The 27,528-nt window shown below is 39.3% G+C and overlaps 1 protein-coding gene across 1 annotated transcript in view; it reads left to right on the top strand.

The window, feature by feature from the left end:
• Positions 1-27,528, top strand: part of OPHN1 (oligophrenin 1) — a 385,933-nt gene that overhangs the window by 173,867 nt on the left and 184,538 nt on the right. The gene's annotated exons all lie outside the window — the stretch shown is intronic.

The raw sequence follows: 27,528 nt of genomic DNA, 5'->3' as shown, positions 1-27,528 counted from the left end.
CATAATATACTGGTTAAGACAGTGGACTCTGGAGCCAGACTACCTGGGTTTGCATCTTAGCTCTTCAACTTAGTAGCTGGTGAGTGTAGGCAAGTCACTTAACTTCTTTTTGCCTTAGTTTCATTATCTATAATATGGGATAAATTATAGTACTTATCACATAGAGTTGTGGGGATAAAATGCCTTATTATGTGTAAAATGCTCAGAATAGTTTGGTACACATAGTACATAACATATAAATGTTTGCTATTACTGATTTTCATATTTATAAAAAAGAAATGATCTGCAGGTGCTCTTTTATATATTGCCTTTTTTCTCATGATTTCTTAAACAATTTCCTTTTTTTTTTTTTTGAGACAGGGCCTTGCTTTGTTGCCCAGGGTAGAGTGCAGTGGCACAATCACAGCTCACTATAGCTTTAAACTCCCAGGCTCAAGCAATCTTCCCATCTCAGCCACCCGAGTAGCTGAAACTATAGGCGCGTACCACCAAACCTCACAAATGTTTAATATTTTTGTTGAGATGAGGTCTCCCTGTGTTGCCCAGGCTGATCTCGAACTCTTGGTCTCAAGTGATCCTCCAGCCTTGGCCTCCTAAAGTGTTTGGATTGTGAGACATTGTGCCAGGCTCATTCTCTTATTGATGGATGAGTCATTTGCTTCCATTTTTTATGTGAGTGCAAACAATACTCCTGTGACAGTGATTTACATGTCTCCTTGTGCATAGTTCAACTCTTCTCCTGGGTATATACTTAGAAATAGAATTTCTATGTTGTAGAATCTATGCATTTTTACTAGATGTGTTGCCAAATTGGTCTACAAAATGGTTGTATCAATTTATGTCATCACTCATCACTAGCAGTATAAAAGTGTTTTATTTGCTACATATCCAAGGAAAATGAGTTAGTTCAGAAAGATGCAAGAGAATTTGATTCAGCAAATGTATACTGTGTCTGTAATCTGTATATAGAGAAGAAAGCAGTCACTGGTGGAAGAGAAATCTACTGTACAGACACAGAGCAGCTCTACTTAATACCAACCACATATGTAAAGTATCTGGCATAGAGTAAACCCCTTTGCTCAAGCAATCTGGGAATGTACCCACACAGCTGATGTGGTAATGTTATTACCCTCTTACAAGGTAATCTATGTCTGAAAAATAATGTGGCACATATACACCATGGAATACTGTGCTGCCATAAAAAATGATGTGTTCATGTCCTTTGTAGGGACATGGATGAAGCTGGAAACCATCATTCTCAGCAAACTATCGCAAGGACAAAAAAACCAAACACTGCATGTTCTCACTCATAGGTGGGAATTGAACAATGAGCACACACAGACACAGGAAGGGGAACATCACACACTGGGGCCTGTTGTGGGGTGGGGGGGTTGGGGGGAGGGGGGAGGGATAGCATTAGGAGATATACCTAATGTTAAATGATGAGTTAATGGGTGCAGCACACCAACATGGCACATGTATACATATGTAACAAACCTGCACGTTGTGCACATGTACACTAAAACTTAAATAAATAAAATAAAAAAAAGAATAATGGCCACATTTAGCCTGAAGAGTAGAGGGTGAAAAGGGAATATTATCCTGTTGTCAGTGACATAGAATGGACCATGACCCAGGATGAGGTCATATTTTTTCCATCTCCCTTGCCATCCTTCACTAGAGTAGAAGGGAATTGCATCAAAGAGCAGAGAGACACTAGTTTTCTCTTCCCGTCTACAACCAAAGTGAAACTGTTATCTGCCCCTTCTCCCTATCCCGGTGCCCTTTCCACTTGAACTATGTGAGAGCATTTTTGTAATTACAAGGGTGATCTCGCTGAAATGAGGTTTCCTTTTGTGAGCTTGTAACTCGGTTCCTGATATTAGCTGGCTTCAAAGTCATGTCTGGAGTTCACAGGAGATACAGGAAATCAAGAGCATGTATCTCCCTAAATTGGATTGTAATTTGGGGATTCCCTGTTTTTGGAGGAAATGTCAAATGTTCTATATCTGAGTTTTCCACTACAATAGCTTCTAGCAACATGTAGCTACTACATACTTGAAAGGTTACTAGTGTAACTGAAAAACTGTACTTTAAATTTTAGTTGATTTTAGTTAATTTAAGGTAATGTAGCCACCTGTGGCTATTGGCAACTGTGTAGGTCTAATAAATATTTTGTTGGTAGAGGAAGGTAAGGGAGCTAATATTTTTTTTTCAGTACCTGCTATGCATTGGGGTCTAGACTGCCATCTAATTTTTACAGTACCCTGTGAAGATTTTATCCCCCATTTTACAGAAGAGGAAACCAGGGCTCAGAGAGGATGACCTACTTGTTCAAGGTCACACAGGCTACAAAATGGCAGAGCCAGGATTTAAATACAGGTCTTTCTGGTCTCTGCAATTCCAAAGTCCATTCTCTTTATCCTGAACAGGGTGGTATAATTTTGTTCTTGCTACTTGGCTTCAGCCATATGCCAGAAAAGCTAAAATTGAATGCCTTCTAACACAGTAATTCCATATTCTTAACTGTTAATTTGCATTAGCAAATGGGTTTCTGGAAGCTCTAATAAATGCATACCTTGCAGATACTGTGTGTTCAGTTCCAGACCATTGTAATGAAGTGAATATTGCAATAAAGTGAGTCACAAAAATTTTGTTTTCCAAGTGCATAAAAGAGTTACATTTACACTGTACTGTAGTCTATTAAAGGTTCAATAGCATTATGTCTTTTTTTTTTTTTTAATTTTTTTGGGATGGAGTCTCGCTCTGTCACCCAGGCTGGAGTGCCATAGTGCAGTCTTAGCTCACTGCAACCTCTGCCTCCCAGGTTCAAGCAGTTCTCCTGACTCAGCCTCCCAAGTAGCTGAGATTACAGGCGTGTGCCACCACACCCAGCTAATTTTTGTAATTTTAGTAGAGGCGGGGTTTCACCATGTTGGCCAGGCTGGCCTCAAACTCCTGACCTCAAGTGATCCACCCACCTCGGCCTCCCAAAGTGCTGGGATTACAGATGTGAGCCACTGTGCCTGGCCCTCAATAGCATTATGTCTAAAAACAAAATGTATATATAAAATTAAAAAGCAAACTTTATTGCTAAAAAAAAATGATGCTGACACAAAGACATGAAGTCAGCACATGCTGTTGGAAAAATGATGCTGGTACACTTGATCCATGCCAAGTTGACACAAACCTTCAATTTGTAAAAAACTCAGTAACTGTGAAGCATAATAGAGCAAAGCATAATAAAAACGAGGTGTGCCTGTATATTAAGATTCCAGGGACTTTGGTAATGATATAGGAGTTAAGAAGAATCACTTAGGCAGATAGTAAGGGTATTGGAGTCCTTGGTAAGACTTTTCTTTTTAATGAAAAGCAGCCTCAAATCATTTTCTAACAAAGAGCAGCCTGTAAAGTCAAGCTGCAGACATAGACAAGCAAGCTGAGAGCTTTCATGAGTGAATGCTGGCAGGAACTAGAGACTAGACATGTTCAAGATGGCTCCTCCATCATCCTTTCTCTGCCAGCCATGTGTACAGTAAGAAGCAGACAATATGGTGCCCGCCAAGGAGATTCATTTGTGGAATAAGATTAGGGCGGGCAGACCAGCCTTCCCCTTGCTCTATGTAAATGTCACACCTGATCAAACCAATCTGTGAGCCCTACCTAAATCAGAAACTGCCTCCTCAAGCTGGGCTATAAAATCTGGTGCATTCGCAGTGAGCAGGTCCTTTCCTTTTGGAGACCCCTCTCTCTCTGTAGAGAGAGCTGTTTCTCTTTCTCTTCTCTTCTGCCTGTTAAACCTCCGCTCCTAAACTCCTCATATGTGTCCGTTTCCTAAATTTTCCTGGCAAGAGATGACAAACCCCAGGTTTATACCCCAGACAACACAGCCACTTCAGTAATGACTTTCTCTCCTAGGATATTTGGGAGGAATAATAAATGCCCAGGAACAAAGTGATTGAATGAGTCAGTTAGGCTTTTTGTATATTTTTAGTCAAAAATCATTATACCATGTCTTAGGGTTCTCCAAAGAAACAGAACAAGGTGTGTGTGTGTGTGTGTGTGTGTGTGTGTGTGTGTGTGTGTGTGTATGTAGAGCAGGGTTTAGTTTAGGGAATTCTCTTATATGATTGTAGGGGCTGGCAAGTTCAAAATCTGTAGGGCAGGCTGGCAAGATGGAGACTCAGGGAAGAGTTGATGTTGCATCTCAAATCCAAAGGCATTCCCTCTTCCTCTTCCTCAGTCGTCTTCCGCAGTCTTTTTACTCCGAAGGCCTTTGACTGATTAGATGAGGCCTACATACATCCGCAAGACTACTGGTTTAAATGTTAATCTCATCTAAAAACTATTGCTAAGTAAATATCTAGACTAGTGTTTGAGCAAATGTTTAGGTACCGTGGCATGGCCACAATGACACGTAATGTTAATCATCAAACACTATGAGAACTTTTGTTGTTGATTTAATTACTTTCTTTTTCCGTATTCACATAACTTTTATTTCAATATATTGTTATAATTTTTGTTGTGCTATTTTAGCAGTTATTGTTGCTCATCTCTTACTGTCGCTAATTTATAAATTTAACTGTATCATATGTATGTATGGGTAAGTGACTTAAGAACTCTTGAGGTAGGCAGTTAGAAGTTTCAGTCAGTGTCCTCCAGGTCTTTTCTCCGTGATTCTCTTAGACTTCACCTCAGGATCATTAGATGGCTGTCACAGCTCAACATATTACATACTCACATGTTAGCATCCCAAGCAGAAAGGAAGGGAGGGAGCTCTTTTTTTTTTTTTTTTGAAACAGAGTCTCGATCAGCCTCCCAGGCTGGAGTGGTGCAATCTTGGCTTACTGCAACCTCTGCCTTCCAGGCTCAAACAATTCTCATGCCTCAGCCCCGCCCAGGTAGTTGAGATTGCAGGCACATGCCACCACGCCTGGCTAATTTTTGGATTTTTGGCAGAGACGGGGTTTCACCATGTTGCCCAGGCTGGTTGTGAACTCCTGACCTCAGGTGTTTGGGAAGCCGAGGCTTCCCAAATTGCTGGGATTACAGGTATGAGCCACCATGCCCAGCCATAAAGGGCTCTTTTCACATGACATGGTTTGTCTTTTATCCGAGAGAAAAATGTCTTACCAAAGTTGCCAGCTGATGTTCCCTAATAACTCATTGGCAATAGCGGAGTTGTGGGCCAACTCCTAGGACAATATTTAAATAGGAGTACTAAAATTCCCCTTTGGCCTGGGAGGGGGGCTCACTTTTTTTTGGAGAACATTGCTTGCCTGCCTGATATCTGAAGAAACAGGAAGAAGGAGGATGGCTATTGAATTGGCAATGAACAGTGACTGTCATAATGGCCTTTTGAGAATAGAGATGCTGGACTCTAACCAGGAGCCTCTGGAATATATTCAAAGGGCAGGAAAGGGAAAAATACTGGTTATCTATCTATAGGACTTTAATATAATAACCACAGAGGCACTTTCACCATATCTTGTCTTCCAAAGAGAGATTGCCTCAAAGATCCAGAGAGGGAATGTGACCCCTCCTAGGTCCTACGGGAAGCTAGTGGCAGAGCAAAGGAATAATACTCATATTCTTTTGCTACCTTCATGCTGCTTGTATCACTTTTGTTCCTCCGGCAGGTCTTAAGCACTGTTCCACAGTGAGCAGGTCTATGCACACCTACCCCTGAGAGGCTTAAGAAAGAAGCTGACATATCCAGTTTCTGAGAGAGAAACATGTAATAGATATTTACAAATAGAAGCCATAGTCTTGGGCAGCAGTGAGACAAGATGGTGGATCCCTGCGCTGTTACCCGCTAGACCCAGGGCTTACATACTACAGGGACGGAATGTGTAGGACAATTGAAGTTGACCTGCCTGGCAAAGGCAAGAATGCTATGTGAATCTTTCTGAGGGTAGGATCTATGGTCAAAGTTATTCTGATCTAAGGGCAAGATTGATAACAGTAGATAAAGTAGAAATCTTAGAGGCATTTCCAGAACAGAGGTTAATCAGAAGTCAATATAGTAGATTCGCGTCCAAGATGGAGTTGCTTTAGCTTCTACAGGCACTTTAAGAACATATTTGGCAGTGATTTCTGCCTATATGATATAAGCATATTGTGGTTTTAAAATTTTAAAAAATTTAACTGAATTTGACTTATTACTATCCATTTATATTGTAGCTTACATTTAGCAGCAGAAGAGACCTTCAAAGTTCTTAGTCCCACCTCACTTTACAGTTGAGGGAACTGAGGCTTAGAAAGTTAAGTGATTGACCTAGGGGCATAGATGGTTAGCAGGGGAGATGGGATCAGAACCCAGGTCACCTGATTCCTAGTCAGATGTAATCACCAGTTCTTCAGAGATATTCCATAAATATAATATTTTGGACAGAGCTCTGAGTTTTATTTTTGTTCAAATTATGCTGAGATAACCTTGTAGGCCCAATGTCTCGGCCCACATTTAACCCATTCCTGCTTTAGCCATTTCTCTTCAGAAAGAATCAGTTGCACATTTTTGCATCACAGTTTCCTTGTCTGAAAAAAAAAATGAGGATAATGAACTTACATGGTTTATTTTACTTCTGAAGTTCTGTGATTAATACAAGCCAAGACTAGAGCCTAGCTGGGTGTATTTTTATTTTAATAAACTACTAAGCCAATATTTATCCAGACAACTTAGTTAATATAACTTTTTTTTTACTTGCTTGTTTTTTAACCACAGTGGGTGTTTAAAAATTTTGTCTTTCAACTGGCACTATGTTGTCAGTCTCACCATGCACAGCAATCTTTGAGGAGGTCCATCTTCCAAAGCCAGACTTCCTCTAAAAAAAACTCCCCAGGAAACTGGCTTCTGCTCACAGTAGGATATGCATGTCCAGAGGATTTTTTTTCTTATTTACTTATGTGGCCTCTGTGTGTGTGAGATAAAGCTGCTTCTCACTTCCTTTGACAATTAGGAAGTGGCTGGCATTATTAGGCAAGTAAGGGGGGAAAAACCCTGCACCCCAACCGGAACTCAATAGTTAAAAGGAAATTGTTATATTGTTTTCAAAGCATTTACTTTCCTCTCCTTGATTGTATCAAGGAAGATGCCAGTTCATCATCATCATTGCTATTCTTATGAAACACTCAATATATATTAAATATTTATCATGCAATCTCTTTTGAGCCTTTCGACAACTCTATGATGCAGCCCTTACTGTAACATTTATTTTGCGAGGAAACTGAGGCAGGAAAATAAGAACTTTAAACAAGCTGGTGTTTGAGTTCATAGGTAAACCCTCTCATTGGAAAATGGGAAATTGTTGGTAGATGATGTTGCCTGATGATATGTATGGCGATTTAATTTGGGTTCAGATTTTTAATTCTTTAAGACATTATCATTGCCAAGGAATACTTTTCTGAGAACCCCAGAAAACCTTGCATATAGGTTAGATATCATAAGAATAACATAACAAAGCATCCCAAAATTCAGTGGCATAAAGCAATAAGCATTTATTTCTGGCTCACACATCTGTGGGTTGGCTGAGGTAGCTAGCTTTGTTTTTTTTTCAATTAGGCTCGATGGGGCTTGGCTCAGGCCACAAGTTCCATTTAGGTCTGCTGTATGTGTCTCAATTTTTCATGGATCAGAGGGTCACCTGAGGCAGATTATTCTCAGGATGGTGGCAGAAGTGCATGGTGGGTAAGCAGAGACACGTGAGGTCTTTCAAAGCTAGGCTCAAAGCCAGCCTACCATTGCTTCCTTACAAATTCAGTTGGCCAAAACAAATCATATGGCCAAGCCCAACATCAGTAAGGAGGTGAAATACATTCTTCATTTAGCAGAACTGCAAGGTCACGTGGCAGAGTACATGGATACAGAGAGGTGGGGGGAAATTTGGGAACAATAATTCAATCTGCCATGCCTTGGCTGAAAAGTAGTGGTAGTAGGAAGTCAGAAGATGAGAGCTAGAAAAGATACTCTGATGGAGAGTGAGAGGTGTAATGGGAAGATCCTTATGGTTAGGAGATCTGGTTTTGAGTCCTAACTGTGACACTTTTTTAGTATGACCTTGAACAAGTCATTTTCCTTGATATTTGAGCATTAAGCATCCATGTGATGTCTTCGTCTTGTATTTTCACTTACTAGATAAGGATGTAGAGTAAATGAATGCAATGATTAGTCTATGTTCAAACAGCTAGGTTGAATCAGTCAAGACTGGAACTTTGAGTTCTTTTTCCATTCCTCAATCTTCATTGCTTTAGAAGAATAGTTAATATTTGTGGAGAGGCCTGGTGCGGTGGCTCTCGCCTGTAATCGCAGCACTTTGGGAGGCCGAGGCAGGTGGATCACGAGGTCAGGAGATCGAGACCATCCTGGCCAACATGGCGAAATCCCGTCTGTACTAAAAATACAAAAATTAGCTGGGTGTGGTGGTGCGTGCTTGTAATCCCAGCTACTCGGGAGGCTAGGCAGGAGAATCGCTTGAACCTGGGAGGTGGAGATTGCAGTAAGCTGAGATTGCGCCATTGTACTCCAGCCTGGCAATAGAGTGAGGCTCCATCTCCAAAAAAAAAAAAAAAAAAAAAAAAAAAAAAAAAAAAAAAAAAAAAAAAAATTTGAGGAGGGGTGTTGGGAGAGGTTTCAGCTCTCCTCCTTTTCTCATGAAATTAAAGCTGTTTTACTACAATTCTGCTTTCCACATTACCATGCTTATCTGTTTGCCATTTCTTCAAAGGCCTGAACAAGGAGAAGTAGGCCAAAATCATAATAGGAAGAACTGAAGTTTAGGCAGAATAAGTGCTTTTTGCATGTAACAGTACTTAAATGTTATATATTATTAGGGAAACTGGTAACATTGCTGTCCCCAAATATCTTTTAGAGAGGCATCTGTTGCTATGTGATGTGTTAAGTGGAGTTATTCCTGGAAGCAGCACAGTGGGCTAGATATGACTCATGGCCTCTTCTGTCTTTATGCTATTATAACATATTTACATGTGTTTATTTGTCAGACATTCATATCATGCTCATATAGTGCCAGGTATTCTTCTAAGAAGTCTACAGGTACTAATTCATTTAATTCTCAAAACTATGAGATAGGGAGTCTTACTTTTTCCTGTTTTACAGATTAAAATAAACACAAATACCAAACACGAACAAGGAACAACAACAAAAACCTAAGGCACAGGGAGGTGACATAACTTTGGCACAGTCAAGCACTAGAAAGGAGCAGAGCTGGTACTTGAACCGAGGTTATCTGATTCCAGAGTCCACACCTTTAGCCACATGGCACATAGGCATCGGAACTGAGCAGGCCAACTCTGCTACTTACTAGTTCTGTGACATGGAGTGAAGTACTTCACTCCTCTGAGCCTTGTTTTCAACTCTAAAATGTGAACAATAATTATATCAGCCTCACAGGGTTATTGTGAGGATTCAATGGGATAGTGCACAAAACATGCTTGGCATTGAAACATTAGTTCTATTTCCGTGAAGTACTTGTATACATTTTAAAGATGACTTTATAAGTCTTCCTTTTAACTTATAGTTTATGAACTCTTACAAGGTTTATAATCCTTGGCTTGATTGATTTATCTGTATGACTGATTCCTTAGCGGTCTGTAAGACAATTTGGCATTGCCATTTCTGTCTAACACAGGAAAAGAGCAATGAGGCAATTTCCCTTGGGGCAGAGATTGAGAGCCAGTGACCCCATGTATCTTGGCTGTCTGAGAAGTTGCTGAACTGTGCCATCTCCTTTTTCCACATTTATCCTTACCTTAAAAATAGTCATGAATCTGAATTTTATATATAGTGTTGAAGGTGAATCTTACATTATAGTTTTTAGAGTTCCCATTTGTTATGCTCATTATTTTTTCTCTTGACACCCCAGCAAGAATTTAGGAAACCTTTGCTGGAGTGCCCTTGTGAAGAAAGGCCTTAGTTTGTTACATGCCAAAGTACCATGTCCTGCTGACAAGAAGCGTTCTCCTCCTATACAAAGAGTGATACAGTATTCACTCAGAGCTCACAGCCCTGCCTGTTCTGCATGCTGGGATCCTCGGGGACTGGTGCAAGTGGGTGGAGGAGGTTATATAAGCTCACATCTCCTTCCAAGTGGGAAGAGGCGAGGGACAACAGCTGTCAGCTCCACAGCTGGTCTTGCCAGCCCAAGTGATCCCAGCTTTATTTGATCAGAGAAGAAGGCTTCTCAGTACACAGAGGGGAGATTTGCTGATCCAGAGCCAATGTTTTAAAACTTTGGCAATTTGTGCTAACTTCCTCTAGCTAGGACAGATGCTTATTGGCTCTGGCTGCCTGGACATGATGTTCTCGAGGCATTTTGTGTCATCCTGAATTGGGCCCCAGCTAGCTGCTCATCTATAGGAGATTCTCAAGGAATGGTGCAAAGCTCATTACCCTTAGACTTTTGGTTGGACAGTTGCTCTTGCATCAGTATCCATTTCATTACATTAAACTAAAAGAATAAAATAAATTCTTAAAAGGCAGATATAAAACACAGCAATCTCCATAGGCCATTTTTTTATTTTTAATTTTTTTGGGTACATAGTAGGTATATACATTTATGGAGTACATGAGATGTTTTGATACAGGCATGCAATGCGTAATAATCACATCAGGGTAAATGGGGTATTCATCACCTCAAGCATTTATTCTTTGTGTTACAAACAGTCTGATTATACTCTTTAAGTTATTTTAAAATGTATAATTAAGTTATTATTGACTATATTCACTCTGTATTGCTATCCAATAGTAGGTCTTATTCATTCTTTCTAATTTTTTATACTCATTTACCATCCCCACCTCCCCACCATCCCTCCGCTACCTTTCCCAGCCTCTGGCAAGCATCTTTCTATACCCTATGTCCATGAGTTCAATTGTTTTGATTTTTAGATCTCACAAATAAGTGAGAACATGTGATGTTTGTCTTTCTGTGCCTGGCTTATTTCACTTAACATAATGATCTCCAGTCCCATCCACGTTGTTGCAAGTGACTGGATCTCATTCTTTTTTATGGCTGAATAGTTACTCCACTGTGTACACATGCTACATTTTCTTTATCCATTCATCTGTTGATGGACTTTTAGGTTGCTTCCAAGTCTTAGCTATTGTAAACAGTGCTACAACAAACATCGGAGTACAGATATCTCTTTGATATACTGATTTCCTTTCTTTGAGGTATATACCCAGCAGTGGGATTGCTGGATCTTATAGTAGTTCAATTTTTAGTTTTGTGAGGAACCTCCAAACTGTTCTCCATAGTGGTTGTACTAATTTACATGCCCAACAACAGTGTACATCAGTTCCCTTTTCTCCACATCCTCCCTAGCATTTGTTATTGCCTGTCTTTTGGATAGAAGCCATTTTCACTGGGTGAGATGATATCTCATTGTAGTTTTGATTTGCATTTCTTTGATCAATGATGTTGAGCATCTTTTCATATGCCTGTTTGCCATTTGTTTGTCTTTTTTATTTTTTTGAGAAATGTCTATTCAAATCTTTTGCCCATTTTTGGTCCAGTTTTCTTTTCTGCTTCAATAGGAAAGCACTGAGTTCAATGCATCACAACTGCTGTGTTCTCCTGCCTCCAGCAGCCACAGATGTTCTCTGAAACATGCTGCTGCTGCCAGGGGTTGACAGGGTGGTGGTATCTGCAATTCTGGACTGTTTCATCTATCTCCTCAGTGTCCTTTCAGCGATATGAAGTTACAACCAGGTACTGAGTGCTTACATGATTTTTGGTTCTGATGAAGGTATATTTTTCTGTGTAGATAGTTGTTAACTTGGTGTCAGTGCAGTGGAGGGGGACAATCGGCGGAGCCTTCTATTTCGATATCTTGCTCTGCATCTTCCCACAATAATTGGCAATTTATTCTTTTAAAATTTTGAGATGAGTGGAGTGCAGTAGCGTGATCTCGGCTCATTGCAACCTCCCACCTCAGCCTTCGGAGTAGCTGGAAATACAGGCACATGCCACCATGCTCGGCTAATTTTTTTTTTTTTTTTTTTTTTTTTTTGTAGAGACTGGGTTTTGCCGTGTTACCCAGGCTGGTCTCAAACTCCTGAGCTCAAGCAATCCTCCCGCCTTGGCCTCCCAAAGTGCTGATATTACAGGCATGAGCCACTGCGCTCGACCTGGCAATTTATTCTTGATTTACTGTAACTCTGTTTGGGAATGACATGGCTAGCACATAACTTAATGTCAACATTTCTTTTTACAACTGAAAGGAATATTGCGCTTTTGGGATGCATCTCTTGTCCTTGGTGGACTATAAGGGTGTTGAAAACCAGTTCTAATGGCCTGTCCTCTGTAGATGCCCCTCAGAGCTAAGTCTATGCCTGTTACAAGTTTAGTTACTATGTTTATAGCTAGCACAAATAAGGAATCTCTGTGATGGAATATTAAATTTATGCCTGACAAGCAAAACTATAGTAAAGAGAAAATTTGCCTACGGCCTTAAATACTTTGGAGACAGGCAAATTTACAAGGACAGTATGTGGGGTTGGGGTTATAATATGATCGTGTACACAGAGAGAGTACAGGAAGGACTGCAAACAAAGATAGGATATGGGGATTTTGAGGAAGACTTAGAGAAGACACCATTGAGAAGATGATACATGTATGGAATCTTGAAGGATGATTTGAAATTAGCCAGTGAAGTGGAGTGTGAGGTACAAGGATGCTAAGTGGAGGGCTCTGCTTGTACAAAGATAGAAAGTTTTCAAAGTACACATTGCCATCTCATGAGGGATCATGTATATCCTCTCAAGGTGTGTATACTTAGTCCTGTAGTTGATATGGAACGCTTTGCAGCAGGGGAATGTAGTAGATTTTAGATAGTTTAACCCATCTCTTACTGGTTTTTTGCCTTGGGTAAGATATTTAATCTTCCTGAGGTTTAGTTTCTTCATTTGTAAAACAGTACTACTAAAGTTTATTATACAGCAACTTTGATCGTTAAATGGGGGTCAAATATCTAGACTATGCATAGTATATTGGAGCTACTCAGAAAATAACAGATTCTCCTTTCTTTGTACTCATGTTTGGTTTCCTGTATTACATTATATTTTAATTTAGCAAGTGTATCTTGAGCACCCATTTTCACCTATTTCAATGCTAGGCCCTAGGGATAGAGTTGAATAAGATACTGTCCTTGACTTTATGGAGCTACAAGGTATGTAAACTAACTATTCTAACCACAAGACCATGGTTTCTTGTCTCCTCTGTGCCACTGGGCAACCATCGACCCACTCATTTTCTAGCCTTCTGCAAAACTCCTCTTTATCCTTACCTGTCTTTGCCTTTTTATCTCTCATCTCAGAAAACATCCTGGCCCTTCTCCTGCCCACAGATGATTTCTTCATTTGGGCTTTTTATCCCATTACTTGTATTTTCTTATTTTTTCCTCCCTTCATATAGCAACACACTTAAATCCCTCTTGCATTAAAAACAGAGCCCCATTCTTACTGTCAAGGCCTGGAATGACTACAGCATAACAGTTTTGGCTAAATGATGATAGTCAACACATTGTAGCAATAGGAACTCAAGAGTTGACATTATTTTAAAACGGAGGTATGCTACCTCAGGATGTTTTGTTAGCAGGGAGCAAGGTGCTTAGTTCAGTGGTGGTAGGAAGGGGATAATGGCAAGTGTCAAAATTGTCCATAACCGGCCAGGCACAGTGGCTCACGCCTGTAATTCCCATATTTTGAGAGGCCGAGGCAGGTGGATCACCTGAGGTCAGGAGTTCAAGACCAGCCTGGCCAACATGGTGAAACCCTGTCTCTACTAAAAAGACAAAAATTAGCCAGGCCTGGTGGCATGCACCTGTAATTCCAGCTACTCGGGAGGCTGAGGCAGGAGAATAACTCGAACCTGGGAGGCAGAGGTTGTGGTGAGCTGAGATTGCACCATTGCACTCCAGCCTGGGTGACAAGAATGAAATTCCATCTCAAAAATAAATAAATAAATAAATAATAAATAAAGACTGTCCATAACCAAATTTGATCCAGTTATAGGGGGCATGATTATCAATGGAGGGTGTGATTCACACAAAATTCATCTGGCACTCAAGTGGTATGCAAGGTAGAGACTGGGAATTCTGAACCAGATAGAAATCCTGATGTTTCAGATGGGACACAAAGTCAGAGTCAGGCTGGTAGCCATATTGACATGACAGTAAATCTAGTGTATGGGGCTGGAGTTCTTAATCCACCCTGTCTCGTTGTAGACTTGGTCTCAGCAACTAGAGCCAGGGTAGTTCTTAATATGAGCAAATTAAGTAGACTCCACTCTTGAAAGAAGAAACCAGTCAGCTAAACGCCTTACTATTTAAATAAGGAAATCTTTGAGAAAGTGTGTTTTAAATAGAGGAAATCATATGAACAAAAAGCACAGTATGAAAAAGTGTGGCATATTTGGGGAACATATAGTAATCTGGTGTGATTAGAATATACATGTTTCATACAAGGAGTGGAAGAGGTGAAACTGGAGAGTAGATTGGCGTGAGACTGCAGGGCCTTGAATACGAGGCTAAAGAGTTTATACTTGGTACTGAGTTAAGTCTACTAGTACTGTCTTATACCTGGTATCTGTGGGATCTCATTTAGGGGTGTGGTGTGTCCTTAAAGCATTTCCTTAGTGCCTTTCCTTATAAAATATATGGTGGTTTCTTCACAAGGTTATCTACTTCTACATTGAGAATATTGAGAGTCAGAAGGTTAAGATTTTTGTTTAGGTACATCACTCCCCGGGGACTGTTGTGGGGTGGGGGGAGGGGGGGATAGCATTAGGAGATATACCTAATGTAAATGACGAGTTAATGGATGCAGCACACCAACATGGCACATGGATACATATGTAACAAACCTGCACGTTGTGCACATGTACCCTAAAACTTAAAGTATAATAATAATAATAAAAAGGTAATGTAAGTAGTAAATGGAAAATGCAGAATTTGAACGTGGTTTAGTGCCCTTTCCTAGTATATAACCTAGTATATTGTTGAGGTTAGAAGTAAGGGCTTTAGAGTCAATTATGGGTTTGAATCTCCATTTCTTTTACTTCGATTAGCTTGTGTAATTTTGGAACAGTTCATTTTCTGAGGCTCAGGCTCATTCCTCTTCTGTAAAATTGGGATAAGAATAGTAACATTCACAGGCTTGTATGAGGATTCAAAGAGGTAATGCATATCAAGTGCTTAACATAACAACTTACAAATAATACTCAATAATTGGTAACTATTTCTAGTATTACTTCAAAGTTATATTAGAAAAATGTGTTTTTACTTGAAAAAGTTAACTCAGAATATGTAGAATAAAAGGAGTCGATCCAGTATTCTGATGTTTGGATCATATTTGGATAGGATCATATCCAAATATTTGGATAGGAATTCATGCTTGTTCTGCACTGAGGTTGCAAATTTGCTTCATGTGTTCATTCACTGATTCACTAAACAGATGTTAATTTGGCCACACTCTGTACCTGACTCCATTCCTTGTCCAATGAACAGGACAGATGAAGTCTCTGCTTATGTAGACCTTACATTTTAGTGGTGTGCCAGAGGATGGGAGGCAGATGTTAAACAAATAATTAGATAAATAATTTCATATTGCAATAAATGCAATAAATGCTTTGCAGACAATAAAATCAGTGATTTGATGTTACTTGTGAGGGTGGAGTTGGTCTAGGGCAACTTTAGAAGGAGTCATAATGGACAGCCTCTGAAGATGTGACACTTCAGGTGTGACCTGAACATTGAAAAGAAGCCAGTCATGAGAAAAATTTGAGAAAGAGTGTTCTAGTCATGGCAAGTGCACAAAGGTCCTGAGGTAGGAACAAGCTTAGTGGTTTGTCTAAGGAACTAAAAGAAGGCCATTGTGTCTGAAGTGAAAACTGATGAGACAGTGTTCTGGCCCAGGCCAGATCATAGGGGATTTTGTAGGTCATAGTAAGAACTATGGATTTTATCCCAAGCGCAGTGTGCAGTCCTGGAAGTTTTTAACTGTGGGTAATGAGATGATCAATTTATATGTTTTTGATAATAATAGCTTTTGTTTATTGGACAGATACAGTGATAAGCACATTACATGCATATATTTCATTAGTCTTCACACAACCCAGTAAAATATGATGTTATTTTTGTGATTATTTTAGAGATTAAGAAATCTGAAGCTTAGGTTAATTTTTTAAAGGTCACAAAATTATTGTTATTCATAGAACCAAGATTTGAGTTTGGGTTTATTTGATCCTAAGCCTACATGGCTTTTATTAAGCTAAAATATATATAACAGGCCGGGCATGGTGGCCCACACCTGTAATCCCAGCACTTTGGGAGGCCAAGACGGGCGGATTACTTGAGGTCCGGAGTTTGAGACCTGCCTGGCCAACATGGTGAAACCCTGTCTCTACCAAAAATACAAAAATCAGCTGGGCGTGGTGGCGGGTACCTGTAATCCCAGCTACTCAGGAGGCTGAGGCAAGAGAATTGCTTGAACCTGGGAGGCGGAGGTTGCAGTGAGCTGAGATCGCGCCACTGCACTCCAGCCTGGGTGACAGAACGAGACTCCAGGTCAAAATAAATACATAAATAAAATATATATAACAACATTGGCTATTTTAATCGTTTTAAGTATGTAATTCAGAAATATTTGATTATATTAAAAATGATATGCAACCATCACCATCAAATATTTCCAAAACCCTTTTTTTTCTTTTTAAATTCTCTACAGCTCTTTTTTTTAATATTGCATTTTCTATTTTTTTTTTATTTTTATTTATTTTTTTTATTTTTTATTATACTTTAGGTTTTAGGGTACATGTGCACAATGTGCAGGTTTGTTACATATGTATCCATGTGCCATGTTGATTTCCTGCACCCATTAACTCATCATTTAGCATTAGGTATATCTCTTAATGCTGTCCCTCCCCCCTCCCCCCACCCCACAACAGTCCCCGGAGTGTGATGTTCCCCTTCCTGTGTCCATGAGTTCTCATTGTTCAATTCCCACCTATGAGTGAGAACATGCGGTGTTTGATTTTTTGTCCTTGCGATAGTTTACTGAGAATTATGTTTTCCAGTTTCATCCATGTCCCTACAAAGGACACGAACTCATCATTTTGTATGGCTGCATAGTATTCCATGGTGTATATGTGCCACATTTTCTTAATCCAGTCTATCGTTGTTGGACATTTGGGTTGGTTCCAAGTCTTTGCTATTGTGAATAGTGCCGCAATAAACATACGTGTGCATGTGTCTTTATAGCAGCATGATTTATAGTCCTTTGGGTATATACCCAGTAACGGGATGGCTGGGTCAAATGGTATTTCTAGTTCTAGATCCCTGAGGAATCGCCACACTGACTTCCACAATGGTTGAACTAGTTTACAGTCCCACCAACAGTGTAAAAGTGTTCCTATTTCTTCACATCCTCTCCAGCACCTGTTGTTTCCTGATTTTTTAATGATGGCCATTCTAACTGGTGTGAGATGGTATCTCACTGTGGTTTTGATTTGCATTTCTCTGATGGCCAGTGATGATGAGCATTTCTTCATGTGTTTTTTGGCTGCATATCTGTCTTCTTTTGAGAAGTGTCTGTTCATGTCCTTTGCCCACTTTTTGATGGGGTTGTTTGTTTTTTTCTTGTAAATTTGTTTGAGTTCATTGTAGATTCTGGATATTAGCCCTTTGTCAGATGAGTAGGTTGCAAAAATTTTCTCCCACTCTGTAGGTTGCCTGTTCACTCTGATGGTAGTTTCTTTTGCTGTGCAGAAGCTCTTTAGTTTAATTAGATCCCATTTGTCAATTTTGGCTTTTGTTGCCATTGCTTTTGGTGTTTTAGACATGAAGTCCTTGCCCACGCCTATGTCCTGAATGGTATTGCCTAGGTTTTCTTGTAGGATTTTAATGGTTTTAGGTCTAACATTTAAGTCCTTAATCCATCTTGAATTAATTTTTGTATAAGGTGTAAGGAAGGGATCCAGTTTCAGCTTTCTACATATGGCTAGCCAGTTTTCCCAGCACCATTTATTAAATAGGGAATCCTTTCCCCATTTCTTGTTTTTGTCAGGTTTGTCAAAGATCAGATACTTGTAGATATGCGGCATCATTTCTGAGGGCTCTGTTCTGTTCCATTGATCTATATCTCTGTTGTGGTACCAGTACCATGCTGTTTTGGTTACTGTAGCCTTGTAGCAGAAAAGGCCTTTGACAAAATTCAACAACCCTTCATGCTAAAAACTCTCAATAAATTAGGCATTGATGGGACGTATCTCAAAATAATAAGAGCTATATACGACAAACCCACAGCCAATATCATACTGAATGGGCAAAAACTGGAAGCATTCCCTCTGAAAACGGGCACAAGACAGGGATGCCCTCTCTCACCGCTCCTATTCAACATAGTGCTGGAAGTTCTGGCCAGAGCAATCAGGCAGGAGAAGGAAATAAAAGGTATTCAATTAGGAAAAGAGGAAGTCAAACTGTCCCTGTTTGCAGATGACATGATTGTATATCTAGAAAATCCCATTGTCTCAGCCCAAAATCTCCTTAAGCTGATTAGCAACTTCAGCAAAGTCTCAGGTTACAAAATCAATGTACAAAAATCACAAGCATTCTTGTACACCAATCACAGACAAACAGAGAGCCAAATCATGAGTGAACTCCCATTCACAATTGCTTCAAAGAGAATAAAATACCTAGGAATCCATCTTACAAGGGATGTGAAGGACCTCTTCAAGGAGAACTACAAACCACTGCTCAATGAAATAAAAGAGGATACAAACAAATGGAAGAACATTCCATGCTCATGTGTTGGAAGAATCAATATCGTGAAAATGGCCATACTGCCCAAAGTAATTTATAGATTCAATGCCATCCCCATCAAGCTACCAATGACTTTCTTCACAGAATTGGAAAAAACTACTTTAAAGTTCATATGGAACCAAAAAAGAGCCCGCATGGCCAAGTCAATCCTAAGCCAAAAGAACAAAGCTGGAGGCATCACGCTACCTGACTCCAAAACCCTTTTATCACCCCAAGCAGAAACTCTGTACCCTGTAAGGAATGACTCCCCGTTTTCCCCAGCCCTGGTAAAGTCTAATTTACTTTCTGTCTTCTCTATGAATTTTCTTGTTCTAGCCGGGCTTTTTGGCTCGTGCCTGTAATCCTAGCACTTTGGGAGGCCAAGATGGGCAGATCATGTGAGGTCAGGAGTTTGAGACCTCAGCCAACATGGCGAAACCCCGTCTCTACTAAAAATGCAAAAAATAGCCAGGTGTAGTGGCACATGCCTGTAGTCCTAGCTACGTGGGAGGCTGAGGCAGGAAAATCACTTGAACCCAGGAGGCAAAGGTTGCAATGAGCCAAGATTGCACCACTGCACTTCAGCTTGGGCAACACAGCAAGACTCCATCTTAAAAAAAAAAAAAGAATTTTCTTATTCTAGATATGTCATATAAATGAATTCATACTATATTTCTCTTTTTGTGTCTGACCTATTTGAATTAGCATAATGTTTTCCAGGTTCATTCATGTTGTAGCATGTATCAGGAGTTCCTTCCTTTTTTATAGGTTAATAATATTCCATCTTGTATATATACCACATATTTTTTGTCCATTTATCCATTGACAGACATTTGGGTTTTTTCCACCTTTTGGCCGTTGTGAATACTGCAGGGAACACTGGTCACCAAGTATCTGCTTGAGTCCCTGTTATTTATTATTTTGGGTATACACTTTGGGGGGAAATTGCCTGGTTATATGGTAATTCTGTGTTTACATTTTTGAGAACATGACAAAATATTTACCTAGGTGCCTGTACCGTTTTACTTTCCCATCAGCAGTTCACAAGAGTTCCAATTTCTTCACATCCTCAAGAACACTTATTTTCCACATATATAATTTTCATTTCTAATTTTTTTATAGACATGATCTCAGCCTGTCACTCAGGCTGGAATGCAGTGGCATGATAATAGCTCACTGCAGCCTTGAATTCCTGGGTTCAAGAGATCCTCCTGCCTCAGCTTCTTGACTAGCTAGGAATGCAGGCATGTGCTACTACATCCAGCTTTTTTTTTTTTTTGGTAGAGATGGGGTCTCACCATGCTGGTCTCAAACTCCTGGCTTCAAGTGATCCTTCTACCTTAGCCTCCCAAAGCTCTGGGATTACAGGCTATTTTCTGTATTTTTTATTTTAGATATCCTAATAACTGTGAAGTCATATTTTATTGTGATTTTGACTTGCATTTCCAATAACTAATGATGTTGAGTATCTTTTCATGTATTCATTGGCTATTTCTATATCTTGTGATATGGCCATATGTCTGTTCAAATTTTGCTCATTTATTTTCTTATTGTTGAGCTTTTTCTTTTTTTGAGATGGAGTTTTGCTCTTGTTGCCCAGACTGGAGTGCAATGACGCGATCTCGGCTCACTGCAACCTCCGCCTCCCAAGTTCAGGTGATTCTCCTGCCTCAGCCTCCCAGGTAGCTGGGATTACAGGCATTCACCACCACGCCCAGCTAATTTTTTGTATTTTTAATAGAGACAGGGTTTGACTATGTTGGCCAGGCTAGTCTTGGACTCCTGACCTCAGGTGGTCTGACTGCCTCAGCCTCCCAAAGTCCTGGGATTACAGATGTGAGCCACCGTGCCCAGCCTCTTATTGTTGAGTTTTAAGAGTTCATTTTATGTTTTGCATACTAGACCTTTGTCAAATATATGTGCATAATGGTGTATAATTTTATATAAATGTGATCATATAGCATTCTGTTTTGTAACTTTTTTTAATACTCACTAATATCATGGATACCCCTGTAGGTCAATAAATGTTATTTTCTGTTACAATTTGTAATGACTCATAATGTTTCATTACATAAATGAATTATAATTTAGTTTGTTTTTAATTTTTTGTTCCACTTCGCTATTATTAATAATGATATAGCAAACATTTTCGTGAAACATGAACTGAAGCAGATAAAACAGCAATTTCATTGGAACTTTTAACATTTGCCTTTCTTAAACTGATAATAATTGCCCAGGAAAAATAAGTGGCGATATCAAAATCTTAACAATACAATAAGTTTGAGCTATTTTATGTACATAAAATACACAGAACTTTGTATCCAAGAAACAGGGATACATGTTCTTTTGGGTACACAGACAACATTAAGAAATATAAACTATGCATTAGGCTATAAAGGAATCCTCAAAAATTCAAAAGATTCTATATCACATAGAGTATGTTTTCTAACCATAAGAAAATAAAATTAAAAATTAATGATAAATATTAAAACATTCCATATTTGGGAACTAACAAAATGGTAAATATTCTTTGGGTTAAAAAAATACATTTTACAATGAAATGACAATGAAGTCAGTATATATCCACATTTGTGGGACACAGTTCATTATGTAGAAAGGAAGTTCATTGCTTTAGATATATTGATCAACAAATAATAAAGATTAAAAACAAATGTGTTGAGCATTTAAATTAAAAAAATTGATAACAACAACAAAACCTACCCAAAGTGACAAAACAGCCGGACATTTAAGACTTAAGGGCAGAAGTCAAATAAATTAAAAAACAACTATAAGAATAAAAAATGGTAGAGGTAATTAACAAAGCCAAAAATTAGTAGAGAATATAGAGTAAAATAAATGAAATATTACAGACTCAAAGATTTGTTAAAAAGACGAAAGAATTACAACACATTTGAAAAAAAGAGATGAGGTAAATTCCTAGAAAAATGTAAATGGTCAGAAGTTGGCAAAAGGAAAGAGGGAGACTTTGAGTAGATGGATATATATTAAAGATATTGAAATGGAATTCATACTTCTCCTCCCCTTCACTCCCTCAGAAAAAGTGGTCCCCAAAAATCTTAACCTTAGAAATGAGTCGGTTCAAATCCTTTCATTATTAGCGTAAAGGAGAAAAATCATGTGCTTATTGTAATCAAATTAGAATTGCAGGAAAATTACTTAAGTAAATAATATTTATATGATAACCTATAGCAAACATTATACTAAATGGAGAAACTTTAAATATGTTCATCTTACGATGAAGAACAAGAGAAAGATACCCATTCATCTACTATTGTTTAACCCAGTACTGGAGAGCCTCACTAATACTGTTAGAATGAAAACTGGCCGGGCGCAGTGGCTCATGCCGATAATCCCAACACTTTGGGAGGCCGAGGCGAGGAGATCACCTGAGGTCAGGAGTTTGAGATCTGCCTGGCCAACATGGCAAAAGCCCATCTCCACTAAAAATACAACAAATTAGCCAGACATGGTGGCTGGTGCCTGTAGTTCCAGCTACTTGGGAGGCTGAGGCAGGAGAATTGCTTGAACCCGGGAGGTAGAGGTTGCAGTGAGCCGAGATTGCGCCACTGCACTCCAGCCTGGGAGTGAGACCTAAAGAAAAAAAAAATAGAAAAGGAAAGAAAATTAAATAAGTGCACAAAGATGGGAAGGAAAGATATAAAATTGGTTACTATTTGAAAAACATTACAAAACAGCATGGTGTTATTTGCAGATGATATAATTATATAACTAGGAAAATCAGCAGCATCAGTAAACTTTATAAGGACTAATAAGAAATTCACCAAATTGGCAATGACACGAGTAATTTGCCAAAGTTAATATTATTTTTAACACGTGCAATAAGTAACCAGTAAATGTGATAAGTAATATTGATACAGGAGGGGGGCAGGCAAGTGCTAGGAAGAGAAAGGTCCAGTCCCTGGTTCCACCCCTGGGCCTGTGCCCACGGACCTAGGTGAGGACAGGCATTTCTGTTTTCATGCCAAAATGTTGCATTTTCAAAGACCACCCTGGCCCGGCATGCCCCCATCCTGTGCCTATAAAAATCCCAAGACCCTAGAGGGCAGAGACACAAATGGTTGGACATCGAGAGGAACACACAGGGGGAAGAACACATCCGCAGACACCAGCAGATACCGGGAGGACACCGGCAGACACCAGCAGATGCCAGCAGGACACCGGCAGAACCAGCAGATGCCAGCAGGCCATCTATGGCGGGAAGACGCTGAGTTCAGACGAGGGCGGTCAGAGGAGAGGCAGGAGAACTCGGCGGCTGAGCGGCCTGACTCCTGGGGAAAACGAACTTCCCACTCCATCCCCCTTCTGGCTCCCCATCCATCTGCTGAGAGCTATTTCCATCATTCAGTAAAACCTTGCACTCATTCTCCAATCCCATGTGTCATCTGATTTTTCCGGTACACCAAGGCAAGAACCCGGGATACAGAAAGCCCTCTCTCCTTGTGATAAGGCAGAGGGTCTAATTGAGCTGATTAACACGAGCTGCCTATAGACAACAAAACTAAAAGAGCACACTGTAACGCACGCCCACTGGGGCTTAAGGAGCTGTAAGCATTTGCCCCTAGAGGCTGCCTTGGGGTTAAAACCCACATGCCCCACAACCTGCCCATCTGCATGCGCCCCCTAAAGGTTTGAGCAGAGAGGCACCGAAGAAGCGAGCCACAGCCCAGTCTCATGCCCTGTGAAGGGGGTGAGGGAACTTTTCCCGTTTCAATATCATTCACATTACCAATAAAAACTAAAATATGCAGAAATTATTTTTTAAAAGAAATACACAAGATCTCTATTGGGAAAAACATTAAAATCTAGTAAAGGACATGGAAGAAAATATAAATAAATTCCAGACCTTTCCTATTTTCAAATGGATTTCGTTAATATACAGATGTTAATTCTCCTCTAATTAATCTATAAATTAAAGTTTAGTTGGGTTTTTAGCTTAATATGCACAAATAGCTAAGTTAACCTTAAAATAAAGACAAAAGAAGGGAGATTTTTCTCTACCAGGCAGCACACATGTTACAAAGTCAGTGGAGTGAAAACAGTCGGATATTGGTCCTCAAACAGAAGGCTAGTCAAACAGAATAGATAGTTGAAGTTCAAACTCACATATTAATTTAATATAAAATAAAAATCACACTCCAAATTAATGGGGAGTGGAAAAATTCATAGGTGATTATAGGAATAATGAATCTCTATATAGAGAAATATAAAACTGGATTCCTACCTAACATCACAAACAATGCTGAATTCCAGACGGATGAAGGGCCTAGAAGTGAAAGGCAAAACTCAAAGGTTGTTTCTGTCCTGTGTATATACCCTTTTCTGATAAATATATGGAACAAACTAGGAATTCAAGGGAACTTCTTCAAACTGACTGATGGCAGCTGTAACCAAAACTAGAAGTTAACATCACACATAAGGGAAAGACTAAAATCTTTTCCTCTATGGTAAAGAACAAAATAAGGATGTCTGCTCTCTTCACTTTGATTCAACATTGCACTGGAGGTTCTAGTTAGCATAATTAGCCAGAATTGGAAAGAAGTAAATCTATCTCTATTTGCAGATGACTTCATGTTGTATATAGAAAATTCTAAGGAACACACACACACAAACACACACACACACACAACTAATGAAGGAATTCAACAACATTGTGTAGGATACAGGATCAGTATATAAAAATAAATTTTATTTCTATCTACTTTGGAATAAAATTGTATTTCTATTGACATTAATAATGTGAACATTAAGAAAACAATCTGATTTAATCAAAATGATTAAAATACTTAGGTATAAATTTAACAAAAGATGTGCAAGACTTAAATGCTGAAAACTACAAAACATCATTGAAAGAAATTAAAGAAGCCCTAAATCAATAGAAAGACAAGCTGTGTTCATGAATTGAAAGCCTTAATATTGTTAAGATGGCATTACTCATCAAGTTGATCTACAGATTCAATGCAAGCCCTATCAAAATTCCAGCTGGCCATTTCACACAAAGTGATAAGATGATCCTAATATCCACATAGAAATGGAAAGGACCAGAATAGAAAAAAATGTCAAAGGCAAATTTTTAAATTTCAAAACTTACTACAGGCCGGGCGTTGTGGCTCATGCCTGTAATTCCAACACTTTGGGAGGCTGAAGCGGGTGGATTAACTGAGGTCAGGAGTTCGAGACCAGCCTGGTCAACATGGTGAAACCCCGTGTCTACTAAAAGTACAAAATTAGCTGGGTTTAGTGGCACATGCCTGTAATCTCAATTACTTGGGAGGGTGAGGCAGGAGAATCTCTTGAACCCAGGAGGTGGAGGTTGCTGTGAGCCAAGATTGCACTGCTGCACTCCAGTCTGGGCAACAAGAGTGAAACTCCATCTCAAAACAAAACAAAAGAAAACTTACTACAAAGCCACAGTAATCAAGACAGTGTGGTGCTGACATAAAGATAGACATATAGATCAATAGAATGAAGAGTCCAGAAACAAACATTTATGGTTCACTGATAATTTACAAAGATATTAAAAGCAATCAATTGGGAAAGAATACTCTTTTGAATAAATGGTGCTGGAACTACTGGATATTTACTTGCAAAAGAATAAAGAAAACGTAGTACATCCATACAGTCAAATAATATTCAGTCATAAAAAGGAATGGAGTACCGATACATGCTACAATATGGATGACCCTTGGAAACATTATGTAAGTTTAAGAAGCCAGTCACCAAAGGCCATAGTGCAGATTCCAGTTAATATGAAAGATGTAGAACAGGAAAATCCATAGGGATGAATGTAGACTGTGGCTTTTTGAAAGTGGGTGGAAGGGAGAATGGAAAATGATTACTAATGTGATTAAGATTTCTTTTTGGGGTGATGAAAATATTTTGGAATTAGATAACAGCAGTGGTTGCACAGCTTTGTGAATATGCTGAAAACCCACTGAATTGTACACTTTAAAAGGATGAGTTTTATGATATGAGAATTATATTTCAGTTTTTAATTTAAAAATTGAATTGAAGGAGAAAGTATTCCACAGAATCTTATCAGTCCTTGGTGAAGGCAGTAAGGTTTTCTGGCCCATGCTTTTCTCAAATAATTGGTACTTTAAATTGATTCAACAGCTGGAGGAACAGTTTGTCCTTCCTATGTTTTGTGTGAAAATGTCTACCTCCTGTGTTTTGGTATCTGAGTTAGGGTTGGGCTATGGAACTTCTTGAGTTGTATTCCTAAGACGTCTTGATTATTTATAAGCCCCATGAGTGTTATTCCACCCATGATAATCTGGGCTACATGGACTGTGATCTTGGATGTTAGTTCAGCTTATTTGAACCTTAATTTCCTTTACAATATCTGCTTCTCAGGGTTGTAGAGTCTAAATGAGATAATAGATTTTAAGTGTCTATCATAGTGCCTGGCCTGATGTAGGCCTTGGTTAATGAATGTTAACTTCTTCCCTACATGTTTCCCTTCATTAAAAAAAAAAATACTCTAGTAAAAAAAAAAATACTCTAGTAAAAAGCACATTTCTTTCTTTTTTCCCCGCCCACCCCGCCTGAAACAGAGTCTTGCTCTCTCACCCAGGCTGGAATGCAGTGGCACAATCTCAGCTCACTGTAACCTCCGCCTCCCAGGTTCAAGCAACTCTCCTGCCTCAGCCTCCCAAGTAGCTGGGATTTTACAGGCATGCACCACCAAGCCCAGCTAATTTTTTTTCTTTTTTTATTTTTATTTTTTATTTTTAGTAGAGATGGGGTTTCACCATGTTGGCTAGACTGGTCTCAAACTCCTGACCTCAGGTGATCCACCCGCCTCGGCCTCCCAAAGTGCTGGCATTACAGGCATGAGCCACTGCGCCCGGCCAAAAGCATATTTCTTGTATGTCACAGGTCACTCAGCTCTGTCCTAGCTTCCTGCCCAGCAACGGATTGCTTGTAGCAGTTAACCATGGGTGAATTTTTTTTCTTTGATCTGTGTGTCCCCTGCTGTGCCTCTTCTACTACCTGGCACATTGCAGGTGCTCAGTGATTTTGGATTTCCCATGAGACAACACAAGCCATTTACATTTATTTTCCAGCATGATGCTAAGAGAAAGTAGTGTCAGCATTAGTCTACGACAAAGGAACATTGTTAGTGCTACTTTAGATGCTGTGTTTCTTCCAGTTGTGCTGAGTAGCAGAGAACTTAATTAAATTTCATACTCGAGAAGAGTAAAGGCTGAGTCCTTCATCTGCCACAAATCTTTACAACCCTTGCTTTCTAGTCAAACTTTCCAGGATTTTTTTTCTCTGTTTTTAATATCAGCTTTTTGGAGTGAAGTGCTTAAATAACACCAAGTAATTTATTAAAAAGAGACAATCCTAGGTTCCTATTTCTTTGGAAATGTTTTACTTATTATTAGCTGTCTAAGTGCATTGTAGATTAACCTTTTCATGATGTATATTTACTTCGCTTTTGTGTTATGTCTTCTTCCTTTGTAAGAAAATTTGAATGAATGGTTAATTTATGTGAAAAATACTGGAGAGAAGAAAATATATCTACTGCATAGGCCCTTTTAAGGTATCATTCTCTGAGGAGCAGCTTCCATAGCTTTCAGCTGTAAAAATAGGGACTGCCATTTCTGCAGGCAGAATGGTTTGGGGTTCTATTTCAGGAAGCTGAAACTGCTGAGACCAATGCAAAGCTAA

The sequence above is a fragment of the Nomascus leucogenys genome, chromosome X (genome assembly GCF_006542625.1).
Source record: "Nomascus leucogenys isolate Asia chromosome X, Asia_NLE_v1, whole genome shotgun sequence".
Lineage (NCBI taxonomy): Eukaryota > Metazoa > Chordata > Mammalia > Primates > Hylobatidae > Nomascus > Nomascus leucogenys.
The sequence above is the reverse complement of the archived record's forward strand: the minus strand, read 5'-3'. Positions and strand labels throughout refer to the sequence as shown.